Source organism: Anas acuta, chromosome 12 (assembly GCF_963932015.1).
Source record: "Anas acuta chromosome 12, bAnaAcu1.1, whole genome shotgun sequence".
NCBI lineage: Eukaryota > Metazoa > Chordata > Aves > Anseriformes > Anatidae > Anas > Anas acuta.
In genome coordinates, this window is record NC_088990.1 from 10,152,631 (window position 1) to 10,166,024 (window position 13,394).

General features: G+C 44.6%; 1 protein-coding gene across 1 annotated transcript in view; it reads left to right on the plus strand.

The window, feature by feature from the left end:
* The window catches only part of HDGFL3 (HDGF like 3), a 38,037-nt gene that overhangs the window by 8,265 nt on the left and 16,378 nt on the right, over window positions 1-13,394 (plus strand). The gene's annotated exons all lie outside the window — the stretch shown is intronic.

Sequence of the window (13,394 nt, forward strand, 5' to 3'; positions counted from 1 at the left end):
CCTGCTGAAATCTGAAAGTGTCTTTAGAGTCAACATAAAAGGAGGAGAGATTGTACTGTGCTCTGAGAAGCACAAAGCCCAGAGTTAGAAGGGACAGGTGTCCAGAGAGTTTGGTGTCTGCCTTAGAAAAATACATTTAAATCTCTTTCAGTTTTCCGTCAGCAGACTGAAAGGATAATTAGCATACATCTGTAGCCCTGAAAATGCAAACTGGAAACAACTGTTTATTTTGCCTTGCAGCAAAGTGTAAAAAACCTAGAGAGGCCGTTTGCCAGCTCTAGTTTGGCTGTTTGAATAGAAGGCATCATGTAACAAAAGAGGAAAAACAGAGCAAGGAATGTCATACGCCAAAGAATTTCTTTAAGACGATCAGTTAACAAAGCATCCTACATCCAGCAGAGTAAGTAGGGCTAAGGAGGAGGGAAAAGATTCCAGACTGTGTAGGGACCTTGCAGGATCACTGGTGTCACTGATGTCAGCTAGAAAACAGCATGTAAGTCTTAAGAGTCAATAACTTTGTACTTGTCAGACTCGGAAAGCACCTACCTGTGAAGCCACGTGTAGCAGAAGTAAACCCACACAGAGGCAGTGAGTAAAAGAAACTGTAAGTCTGGGAGAGCTCAAGGCACAACTGCACAGTAATGCAAACCATTTCTGGGAATCAATCCCATATCAAATTGGATTATAAAATGTATAAATAAAGTATATATTGAAACTTGATAATAATTCAGGGAGTGACCTTACAGAGATTTGTAGCATATAGACTGGAGATGCAGTCTAGGTGGGAGAGGCAGGAAAGTGCAAATGGAGGAGCAAATGCTATGGTTGCAAAGAACAATTGTGGGGTTACAGTCCTTCCCCTGATGTGCTTATGCATTCTGCATAGAAACTCATTGGATTCAGGCAGCTTTTTTTGCCATTTTCTCTCAGCATTGTGAATCTTACATAGCACAGTGTTCGAGCCTCCATGCAAGGGGTGCTGTGAGCCAACCCCGTCTGTATTCCGGAGGACAGGGTGTCTCCCTTAGCGGGTGTCTGCTTAGCCTGAGGAAAACAGACAAACCAGGAATCCAGGTTCCAGCCCCTGGCTGTTGCCCAAGTCCCTAACCTATTGTTCGGTAACCAGGAGGCAGCTCTTCAGCTCCTCCTCCACCTATCCCTTTGGGAAAACTTTCGCTGCCGGGCCCTTACAGTTTGTCTTTCCTATGGCACATATCAGTGTCTTCTGTGGGGAGGAAGGGAAGAAAGCCCCGATCAAGTGGCATTTAAATTAGCACGTGTCACAGGTTTGCTGTCCTGACAGAGCAGTGGAAGATGATGCCAGAAGGCAGAGCTCTGCCCCAAAAGGAGCCTTGCATCCTTCCCCTTCTTGAGAGGTTTTGCCTTTGGGTCCCACTGCTTTTGCAGAGGCCACCCGAGGGCAATGGCTGAGGGGTTCCCAACCAGCAGGCATGGAGGGATGGGCTTTGCACCTCCGTGCAGAGGCGAGGCTGCCCGTGCGTGGCCTTTATTCCTTGGGAGACCATTTATTATTAATCACTGTATGTAAATCAAGCCCTCCAGCCCCATTGATTGGTTTCATGCTGTGCTGACGTAAACGTGTGTGTGTTTTCACGAGCTTCCTGCAACTGGTGAGCAGCCCTCGCGATGGTCCCGCATGGGGCCGAGCGGTTTCCCTGGGTACAGTCACACCACGTGAGGGCTGTCTGCCAGCCCCCTGGCAGGACGTGTGTTTGCATGCGGGGATTTCTGCACATTGCCTCGACCTTTGCAGCACGTTGGCTGTTCGAGTGCGACTTGTGGTCCACCGTTGGCTTCCTGTAGTATCGCTGCTTCCAGATTTCTCTCTCTTACATTGCCAATCCGTTTTTTCCCAGATGTGTTAGCTTTTTCCTTTTGCAAGCTAAATTTTGGGTTACTCGCAGCTCGTATTTCTCACAGACCTAGGGCTCTGTGAGTCATTTGTCATATCCGTTTTGCCGTTGCTGGTTTCAGCGGAGTGACTGCATGTTTATCCACACACGCACAGGAGCACAGGAGAGTACCTTGGGCTCAATGCTTGCAGAGGCTCCTGGCGTCCTGTCCTGCGGTGCCTCTTCCAGAGCACGGCAGGCGTTAGGTGAGGCAGATCCGGACGAGGAATACAACCCAAGCAAGGCATCTCGTGCCAGGCACTGTGCCATGCTGTGGTGGCGTCTTTTGTCATCGTTTGCTTAAACTAATCACTTGCTCGTTGGGTTTCAGCCCAGATATCCTTCTTGCCATCTGAGCCAACGTACATTTGTATTTCTGCAAAGATTTCTTGAAGCACAGCTATCTGGGATGCAGTGAGGAGCGCTCATTCAGGGTTATTACATTATTGTGGAGGTGTTTGTGAGATGGAGGTCCCTGGAATGTTAGCACCGTACCGATAGCACTACGTCCCCCTACCCACCCGCAGGCTCCTGCTGGGCATCCCGAGTGTTTTGTGCCCGAGCAGATCCAGCTGCAGGGCTGGAGGCTTACTGCCCTGCTTCTTACAGCAGAGCGGAAGGAAGACGATGCCTTTCCCATCAGTTTGCTCTCTAAAGACCATGTCCCAAAGCAAGGGAAAGAGTTTAACTGCATAAAGATTCCTTGATTTCAGTAAAACCATTTACATATGTGGTGCCCTGCCTGTAGAAACACAAAGTAGGACCGTAGCCTGAGGGAGAAGGCAGGCGTTCATCTTAAAAAAGTTAAAAAATAAAAGATGACATTCCATACCGCGGTGCCTCTCCAAATACCAGGGCTTTTGAAAGATATTAGTGGTGCAGTGAACTCAACAGATAATTCTTTTCGTATGGTGTCTGGATCAGGTGACTCACATATGTTCACATTTTCAGGTACTCGCTTTTGCTGCTTTTTATCAGGAGTTATTTTTCAAAATCTTCCTCTTCTGCAAACTTTATTTTTCTTTGTCACAGTCAGTATTCATATCACAGCCTTTAGAAGAAGGTAGCATAAAGTTATTAAGCCTCGTGGCTAGAATTTTAATGTCTGCGATGATTTATCACCGGTAATAAGCCTGTCCTGTCTATTAATGTTTTGTTTTCTCTGTGTTTGTTTGAGAGACGCTGCTTTGGAGCTTTTCATTGCTGTTAAGGGAGCAGGTCGGTTTTCTGAGCAGGTTTTTTTTTGAATTGGTGCTTCTGGTAAAATGGCAAGGATTCCATGTTAAAAGGTGAACGCAGATTAGAGGAGACGCAGTTGTCAGACAGGGCTCTTCAGCATTACAACGCTGTGAGTGCTTTCTCCTCGTCTTCTGCAAGATGCTTTGTGCCATCTCCTGCCTTACAAATGAGTGGATTCACCTGTGTGTAATTGCTGTGCTATTGTGCTACACGGGATCTGATCACACAAAGGCAAAGACTTTGTTTATGGTGCCAACTGCGTGCCCAGCTATGCTTCCAGGATCAGCTCCTAGCTGTTACGTTTTTAGAAGCCCATAATAATAAAGATTTTAGTGGCAATATGGAATGCCAGCTTCTTCAGTAGATGTGGAAGCAAGGGGAGCAATTTTGCAACAAGAAGCTTTTACTTTTTCAAAACATTTGCTGCTAGATGAAGATGTTAGTTTACTTCTTTGTCAAAAGTCAGCAATATGCTTGACCTGGTGTAGTAACAGGGGTGGCAGAGTCATCTCTACAGCCAAAAGTGTGCTGTCTGCATGACAGATTTTATTGAAAAGGGCTGCCATCATGCGCGGTTCCTGTGAGATTGAGCTGGGGATCTTCAGGATTAAAAGCATGAACAGCATGAGCTAAAACTCTTTGGCTGTGAAAGATGATTTGGGCATGTCATGTGCCACCACCAATGCTTTAAGAAGTAAAAGCAAGTGATAACTAAAATTAAAATGTTGAATACCGGCCTGAAAGCCTTATGACTGGATTTCATTGATTTGTATGAGGTGTATGTAAACACAGTACCTGGATCCCAGGATAAATCTGTGTGTTTAGTCTTCCCTAATGTCCTCCCCAGTTCCAGATATGTGTCTCGTTAACCAAGTTCTCTCCTCTGTGTAATTGCCTTTTCCTCGTTATTTGCGCAAGATGAGTCAGAACAACACGCTGTTTCTTTACAGCTGCTTTCTAAAACAAAATGGTAACCTGATGTAAAACGTGGACTTTTTTTTGCCAAGCTGCCAATAGAGAGTGCTAAGCTTCCTTGCTCAGTATGGATGCTATTCCTGATACAGAGGTAAAGGGTGTTTTAAAAATTTAGTATTAATGTATGCGGGAAAACAGCTATTACCATTCCACACATGCAATTTGCCCCTGACAGCCTGTATCCTTTAAAAATCACCGCTCCTTTAAAATGAATCCTCTGGTTGCCCCTCAAAGTCAGTTACAGAAATGAGACAGAGTAATGGCCAGAAGCCCTGGTGGTGTTTGGAGAAGGAAAGTAAGAGAAAATCAGAAGCTTTTGGAAGAAAGCAGATTTCTGGAGTAAGTTTTGTAACTTCTGTAATACAACTGCTCCTGAGTCACTGGCTTTTGTAGGTAACTCATGTTCGTGGAAACACCATATTCTGGGAAGTTATTTAAAGGTAACACAAAATACTGACACATACCTCATACACAAATTCAAGTTAATTTAGTGGACAGAAAGAGAGGATGTTCCAAAGTAAGTCTTAAACCTACAAATATGTAAACATGTAGGCAAATTCAAGCCCATAATTAATAAGTAGAGATTAAAATCTAAATCAAAGAGAGTACTTGCATGCTTAAAACTTACATTTACGGTTTCTGATGTGAAATTGTTAAGTAAGCATATTTTTTATAATAATGGGCATGCCACCCTACAAGTCTGGTCACTACCATACTGATATATCCCACTTGTCTCTGAGGTTAATGCCACTTACAGCTCCAAAAAAGTGTGTCTTTTTGTCTTTCACGTTTTTGTTTGAGTGATTTTTTTCTAATCTGGCTTAGCAATTAGGATTTAAGTTCCTAGGTCCATATGTACATATGGGAATGCTTCAAATATTTTAATGCAAAGAGTTTCATTCCTGTAGGTTGCTGCTTGAGGATTGTTTTGTTTTGTTTTGAGAAAAATGTTCATTTTGATAAACAAGGTTGTTATTTTTTTAGGGAGTATCTAAGTAAATATAAGCAACATTATGTTTTTGGTTGAATCTAAATGAAGGCTAAATGAAAACTGTCATTCTGAGGTTTTGGAAGCTGAAAAAACAGGCAGGTGGGAAGGAGTATGACTTGGCTTGGAAAAGTTCATTCCTAACTCTCTCTAGGCAGACAGATTAAAATTCCTGAGAGTTTAACCTAGACTGAGGGACTTTGCAGAGAAGGTATTTGACACCGTAATGACAGCAGAATCTAAGCAAGCCCAGTAAAAATACCAAGTTTGGGCCTGACTGCTGCACAGAGACCACTGTGACTGCATGAATCTCTTCTTCTTTTTCAAAAAAAGCCCAGTTGTTGCAGTGACCCAGCCAACCCAGGCAGAAGTTGCATGTTAGCAAAACAGGCTGCTAGTTTCATCGGTTGGCTTGCACCATAGATGGGGCTAAGGCTGGGGGGTAATGACAACAATTATTCACAGACAGTTCAGCTTACAGCAGCCCAAGGCTTTCTACAAATGCCGAGCTCTTCTGCAGGTACGAATTTGCAGTTTGTCAGCGGAGTAAACAGGAAATCCTGACTTTGAATGAAAAATTATTGCAAGTCACTCTATTTCATTGGCTCTGCAATTAGATTTCATGGTTTCTCGTTCTCCCTAGACGGAGCACATGTTGTTGTACATGTGATTTGCGTCACAACAAAATAATTGGCCTGGGTGCTGATGATATTTGGTGATTATTACTCATCCCATAGCACCAAAATCTGGATTTAGACCTTTGTGCTGCTGAGGAGTCACAGTCTGAATGCACTTGTTCAGTGGTAAGGAGCATTTTGGTCCCCTGATGTAATCCTTAGCTGCAAGTAAGGCTAACAAAACAGGTCACAGAGGACACAAGCAGGAGGTTTTTCTGTTCCCAAAGGCCCAGGTTAATGGTTGCAGCACTCCAAAGTGTCAAACTTGGAACCTCCCTAGCAGGAGCCTTCTAGGTGCAGCAAGGGAACCAGCAAGTGAAGCAGGTCGTTCCCTTCTGCACCTCGGATCTTTGTGTCCACCCTTCATAAACTGAAAGTTCGCACCTGCAGTCTCCATCAGTCAGATTTCCTTAAAACAATTCTAGCTGCAAGCTATTGTGTCAATAAGGTTTGTGTACTTTGTGGGAAGCTGGTCCAAATCCTGCAGAGCAGTTCTTGGTGTTCTTCAGCCTGGAAGTTTTGTGCCGTTCCAATTTTTTAACTGACTTTTTAGGGAAGTAAATTGCATTGGAAGAGAAATGGTAAATTAAGCCAGCCAAGTCTGGAGATTGCAGTCTTCCAGAAATTTGCTTACCTTTTGGCTTTAAGTGTGTCAATATGAGCATAAGAACCAGCAACACTTCTTTTAATAACAGCTTGAGCAGCACAGAATGGATCTTCAGATATGTGAAGCAGATGAGCCTTGAGTATAAAAACTGGTTGTGTGGATTTGACCAAATGTCAGTGCCCAAGGCAGGCTGCACCCAACTGAAAAGGTTTTGATCAAGCTGACTGGCCAAAACATCCTATCACATGAATATAACATTTTTCCTTAAAACAAAAACCATCAATGAAAGAGTAAGATTCCAGTGTAAAATGTGGAAGGCCCAGAAATATTCATTAGTTTCTCGCGTTCTTGTGCCATTCATCCACTCTTTCTAACAGAGCTGATATGACAGGTGGCAGGATTCATCTGAGTACTTTGGGGGGTGGGGGGAAATGGCATGATTTTAGTGTCCCTTTGGCTTGCAAGAAGAGAGTGGCAAGAGAGAAATACGGTGTTTGTGCATGTGCAGTCCCCAAAATTTCTCATGTGTTGATGTCTTGACTGTTTAATCAGTGTTTATTTGCTGTATGCCTTCCAAACACATTTTTGTATGTGCATTTCTTGCACACTTTTAATATTTCAAGACAAAAATATTTGTAGTAAGATGATAAAGTAGGATAACCAAATTTTGTCATCAGAAAATGCTTTAATTTGGTGTTAGTGGGCTCACTGTGGTTTGCTCAGGTGGATGTACATTGCAAACAGTATTTTGATACCTGAGGAATAATTTACTTAAAGAAGTAAACACAAAATGCCTCAGGGCTGGCAGTATTTGTTGAAAAGGAACAACCTCTCACCACCTATCCACAAATAAAAAAGTAATTCTGTGAGCCATGAAACTTAAGAAGATTATTTTTCTCTGGCTTTCCTTTATGTGGATTCCCCGTTGTCTAGTGTTGCGGTTAAGCTTGCATTGCAAGCTGTCTCTCAGCATATGGGCTACTGGTCTGTCCATCTTCGGATGGACAGCTTGTTTATCACAAAACATGAGGAAACTTAATATCTCTGGTCTTTCTTCTTTTGTCTGATGTGGCAAAATGAGCTGACGTGTTCCTAAGTTACTGCAGGTGAGAGTTTGACTGAAAATAGTGTGATCACATCCTATCCTTACAGCCTGGAAAAAAAAAACATATCCTAATAGTAGCACTATTGCTTCACTGACAGTGGCAGGGAAACATTTCATTTGGAGAAAATGGAGCAGTTGTGCAACAGTCCAGCTTTGGTGTCTGGTCACTGACTGGGAGGATTGCAGCTTGATAACCTGAAATCTTCATCCAACAAAGCTGAAAGTGTTTGTTAGGAGTAATGCCTAGCTTTTCATCTCTGGGCTTCATCTGCTTTATAGGAAGCACTGTACCATCGTCCCCATTTGTCAAATTAGAGTGAAGGAGGTGCAGTGATGTGGCCAAGGGCAGCCCAGAGGCCAGTGGCAGAGGCAGCTCCCCTGTCCCCTCGTCTGGCATCCTTCTGTCCCAGCCATGCACGCTGGCGGAGGGCTCGAATCACATGAGTAGGCTGGTTATCTACAAAGTCATGCATATAGATACTAGTCATGCAGAACTAAGCCTCGGCCCCATTTTCATACTGAAGATGAAAGCAGCTCTGCAGAAAGTGTATTTCAACTTTCTGTCTTAAAAAATATGCTGCTAATTAGGGATGTAAAGGGGCTGAACTCAGCTGCAGGACTGCTGATCTTTCCTAGTGAGACATTGCCTGCCAGCATTGTTTGGACTCCAACTAACCCTTCATTGTCTTCTATCTCGACGAGGTCCCGAGCATGCACAGAAAAAAAGGATTGATGTCTTTATATTGTCATTTCTGGCTGTCTGCAGGATACCCTTCAGCCATTTTCAGCAGTGCTCAAAAGTATGCTCTGCTGTTTTTAATCTTGTTTTGCTTTTTGTTTTTGCTGGTGGCACTCTTCCATGCCCAGAGACTTTTTTAATTTTTACTTTTGTAGCTGTGCAATTCCACCTTATTAAGTTGGATTCTGCTTCTAGTCTCACCCTTCACAGAGTTATCTTTTTTAATGGGTGAAAAAGTGCATATGCCAGCATTCCACACCAGGAGTTCTAGTGTATGATGTACATCAGGGAAAGAGTTGTGCTCTGCTTCAAATATCTCGTAGTCCTGATAAATGAGAGTGAAATTCTGCAGTCTCCAACCAGCTTTAGTTGGATTGTTGTAAAATATAAGTACTACGGAATTTGAGTCACAGTTTTTAGGTTGGAGAAGGTTGGATTTTTTTTTTTTTCATTTTAGGATCCTCTGGGGGAAAAAATTAATATTTCACATTTTTGCAGAGCTGTATTTTAAACAATGGTTTAGGAAAGATGCTGCCGTACTGCTAACTCCCAGTAGCACTAGCTATTAAAAAGTATATTAAATCCACGTGAATAAAAATGACATGTTATAGAGAAGCAAAATACCCTATTTTAATAATGTATTTTGAAGAGTATTGCTTTTATCCATTTAGAGCTGTGCTAATAAGCTAACTGCAGAAGATCAAGCTGCTTGCATGTGTTGGGCAATAATAAGCAACTTGAACCACTTTCCAGCAAAAAATACTATAGGCCTTTGCTTGACTGCTGTGCAGTGACTCCAGGGATTTCAGGGGGAGATACAGATCTCTGCAATGCTTCTGTGTGCTTTTGCCAATCAAAGGCATTTACAGTATGTCAAAACAATCAGTGATTACTGCGCTGCAGTTTTAATTCCCTCCTTTTGCAAAATAAAAGGACTTGTTCTTGTGGTTTCAGTGCCCACATAAGCATCTCTGCATGCTGAAGTAAAGCTTTCTTGTCCATGCATGTGAAGCTGATTGGTATTTTTGCACGATCTGTGGGGTTTTGTCAGTGTAGAATTGTGGTGGAGCAAAATGGAGCAAGGTCTGGGAGCTGCTGTGGTCCGAAAGCCACCCTGACAGTCTGGAAGTGCTGCTTCTGAACAGCAGCATACCCGCAACATGGAGGTTGTGTGCCAGCCGTACAACATGACACCTGCTGTCCCTCCAAGTGGAAGGAGATGGACGCATCCGAGATGCCCTTCAGCTGCGGCGAGCAGCGCTGCCCTTGTCGTGACTGCTGCGGTAACGTAAACCTCCGCAGAAAGCTGCTCGCCGTAGACAAACAGAGACTAGGCTGCCATTCCTCTCTGCGTGTCTCCGAGAGACATGTTTCCCATTTTGCAGGGAATGTAGAGCTCTGCAGAGCAGAACACCCAGGAGGGAGTGCAGCCTCCTCTGCTTCTGCACCAGCCCTCCCAGGGAGCTCCTCCGCCTGCCTGGAAAACGCTGCCTGATCCCACAGGCAGGCAGGGGGATGATTTGTGCTCCTGGGAGCCCCCGTTGTTCTCGGAGGGCAGCTCCGCGCTGCCTTCCTTGCAAGGCTACAGATCTGCAGCCCCAGCCTGACCCACCCTCGCTCCGCAGGCTCCCTCGCCTCAGCACAGCTGCTATGGGAGGAAGGGGCTGCAGTACCACGGCTGCCAAACCCAGCCCGGGAGAACCAGTTGGAGACACTACCTGAGAAGTCAGCGATTGCTCAGCAGCACTGCGAGCAAAATATTCATGCTGCTTTTTACATGCTAGCCTGTAAACTGCAATGTAAGTAGGCAGATTTCTTGCTTCCCCATCGGTAGTCCCTAGCAACACCGTTTGATAAAGCCCTGCTCTGGTTTGAGAGGTCCAGGCTGAATTTTCTGTTCAGCATTCCTGACCCTAGAAGCCTGGCATTTGTTTACTGAAAGAAAAAAAAAAAATAGAAAGAAAGAAAAAAAAAAAAGCACAGTTACGTCTTTAAAGCTCTGCTGCTTGGTTGGCAAACAAATGCTGGGAAGTGCAGCTCTGCTGAGGTTGTGCAAAAAGAAAGCAATTGTTATTCATTAAGCAGATGACAGCAATGGGAGTAAAGGGGATAAAACTCGAAATCTGAAACCACCTGCTTTAATTTTAGCCATAATTGAAGCGGCTGCCCATGATGTTGCTGATGCACATATCAGATTTGCACGCCATGCGCTGCTCTCCCTGATTTCTGTGGCAGCAAGCTCCAGCCCACTGTCTGCTCTGCTTCAGGAGGGGATGAATCTCCTGTTTGATTGCAGGTTATAACGGGCACTTTAGAATCTGTTTGTTTCCTTCCAGGAGCAAAATGCAGTAGCAGTCTGGCTCTCCGATAGACAGATGCTTTAGTCATTAGTGAGGTTTCTGTGACTACAACACTGTGCCCTAGTATGGGTGCACTTATCTCTTTTGTTCCTGGTTCCAAGCAGTGATGCTTTCCTCGCTCTTGTGCTCACGCGCCCGCTCCCTTTCTCTCTCTCCCTCCCTCTCTGCCTTTGATCTTGCTGATATGGGGAAAAAATATCAGATCCAAATCTTCAGCATATTTAACCAAAACATATTGTAGGATGGGAATAATTTGTGACCGAGTACAGCAGCAGGGGGCTGCAGTATGGTTGCTTGTACTGCTTGCTTTCCATTACTACAAAACAGCAGCAATCATCAAGGAGTGCTGGGGTTGTTCTGCAGCTAAATAAGCACTTAGAGCCTCGGCGTTCATGGAGGGCTAAAGTGGTTTTGCTGGGAACGGATGGGGTGTGCAAAGATCACTTCTCCTGGTCTCTGATGCAGGGATTCTGGTGAAACGGGCAAAAAGAGAAGAGATCCTTCCTAATGGCAGAGAGGGTCTCATCCTTCCCTAAATTTCCTAGGGTTCTTGCCACAGATTTGAATTGCTGTAACATTGTTGCTTCGTATTTTGACCTCATTATAATACTAAAGACATAAGCCTGAGAGCTGGGGAGCTCGCAGCAAAATCAGCAAAGGCAGGAAAGTCTTGACCTCAGCTGCACAGTGCAGTGTTAGAGTGGGAGCATTATCAGCCCATCCTTGAGCTGTTTAGTGCAGATTTATACTGCACGTGTTTGTACCTCTATGCCAACTTTCAAAAGCTATGAAAAGCTTTTTTATGCTTTCCTGCAATGATACATAGTCAAGGGAGATACTCGGATGAATAAAGAAATATGCCACAAAATGGGGAGCAGGTGAGCTGCATGAGAGATGCCTGTGCTGACCTTTACTGTGTTTGGTGCTGCTCCTTAGCTAGCGGTCGGCGTTGCTGGGAATATGACATGGGGCTTAGCTGCACTTGGGACATTGCTTAGGAGAAGATCCTCACCGCTTCGGAGCGCAGCACGTTGTGCGATCTAAGATCCCCATTCCCTTCTGGTCAGCATTCCCTGCTAAGCATGTCTTCATTCCTCTGCATTACTGATCATTTACAGCTGTTAGCTTTATTTCATGAGAAATTCTTAAAGGGCTGAGACAGTAACTGGACTGCGTTGTTCTGTAATGCAGCCCAGAGCTGGCTCCATATTTCAAGCAACCAAATGAGATTCTCAGTCTAGTCCCAGCAGACGTTGTTTGTCTCAGTCACAGGAGTCCACATTTTTCTGGGATCTCATCTCTCTTTGGACATCATCCTTGTCATAATGAAGGGAAAGACAGCTATGGCATTCAGACAGTTGAGGTGTATTACCCCAGTACTTGGTAAACTGCCAGCATAGCCTTTGTTGGTCCAAAATGTAGATACTTCCAGCTTTAAGCAAGCATATGTTGTGTTGCAGAGTGGGACACATTATCTCCCTGATTTGCTATCGGCTTGTAAAGTGAGCTGCAGTGTTTTCCCCTTCATACTTTCTTTCACCGTTAGAGTCTAATACCTGTATTTAAACCATGAATTACTGAGCCAATAATCACATTATGGGCACTTGCTTAAAAAAAAATAGTGAATGTCAGAAAATAATGAGTTCTGGAAAAATATCTTTGGCTCTCTTTCCCCTGTATACTCCTGGTGATGAAGAGGACCCCAAACAGCCTGTGGTGTTGTTCCTGTTCCTGCTTACACACAGCTGAACTAAAACCGAATGCAAGCCTCCATCATCCACCAGTGTGTATCTGCTATATGCATATAAATTCTCCTTTTATTGATTAATTCATTGGCTTTGTTACATGAAAGGTGTGTGTCTGCTGTGCCCACAAGGCATGGATCGTCTCCTGCAGCCCGTGCCAGCACGGTGACAGGGCCCCAACACCCACTGCTGGGTGGCAGCTGCTGCGCTCCTGGGTGGTGCCTCAGGAAAGGGACAGGGGATGGTCTGGGAGTGCTTGTACAGACCCCGATTTAGGCATAACTCTGAGAATACTCCACCTAGGCCTAAAAAATAGCACCCATTTCTTTTGCAGAAAGGAAGCCTGTGGTGCTCCAAACGTTGCTCTGGTTTCTCTGTCCCCTACTGGCGTCCTTTCAGCAAGTCCAAAAGGGCTTGAATTGGTATCAGAGCTCATACTTCTTTGAGAGCTACGTAGCCAGCAGATGCTTTACAGTGAAAGAGAACATCCTTTGAAAACAATCTGGTGTTTATTAATCAACAAGAATTCAGTGTTTGGGGTCCTTCGGCAGGAAGAGAGAAGGAAAGCACATGTGGGCCTGGCCTCCTGAGTGAAAACATGCAGGTTGCCTCTCCTTGCTGCTCTGAAGAGCAGATTTCTTATAGCACTGGTATGTCAGCACCTAGCTTTCAATTCCAGTGACATTTGGCAGGATTCAATATGCTTATGTTGAGACCGAGTTCCCTGAGAGGCAGCAAGCCATTCACCTGCTCTCTGGTGTTGCCCTGTAGCTGTCTGGATTCGTTAGGCTCTCTTTTCTTAGTCAGAGAGTTCCCTGGACACTTAGTTTTAGACGCCCACGTATGCTCCAAAGTGCCATTTTTGGTAAGGCAGGCATTCAGATCTTATTTAAAGCTGCTCTGTGTTTCTGGTTGGTGTGGGCAGGCACCTGGACTCTGTTACTGTGTCACAGAAGGCTGAAATGGGTATGGACAAGACCGAGCCCTGGGCCTGCCTGGGCCTTGTGATCAGTGCCCTTGCTCAAAGGCACAAGTCCAGAGTCCAA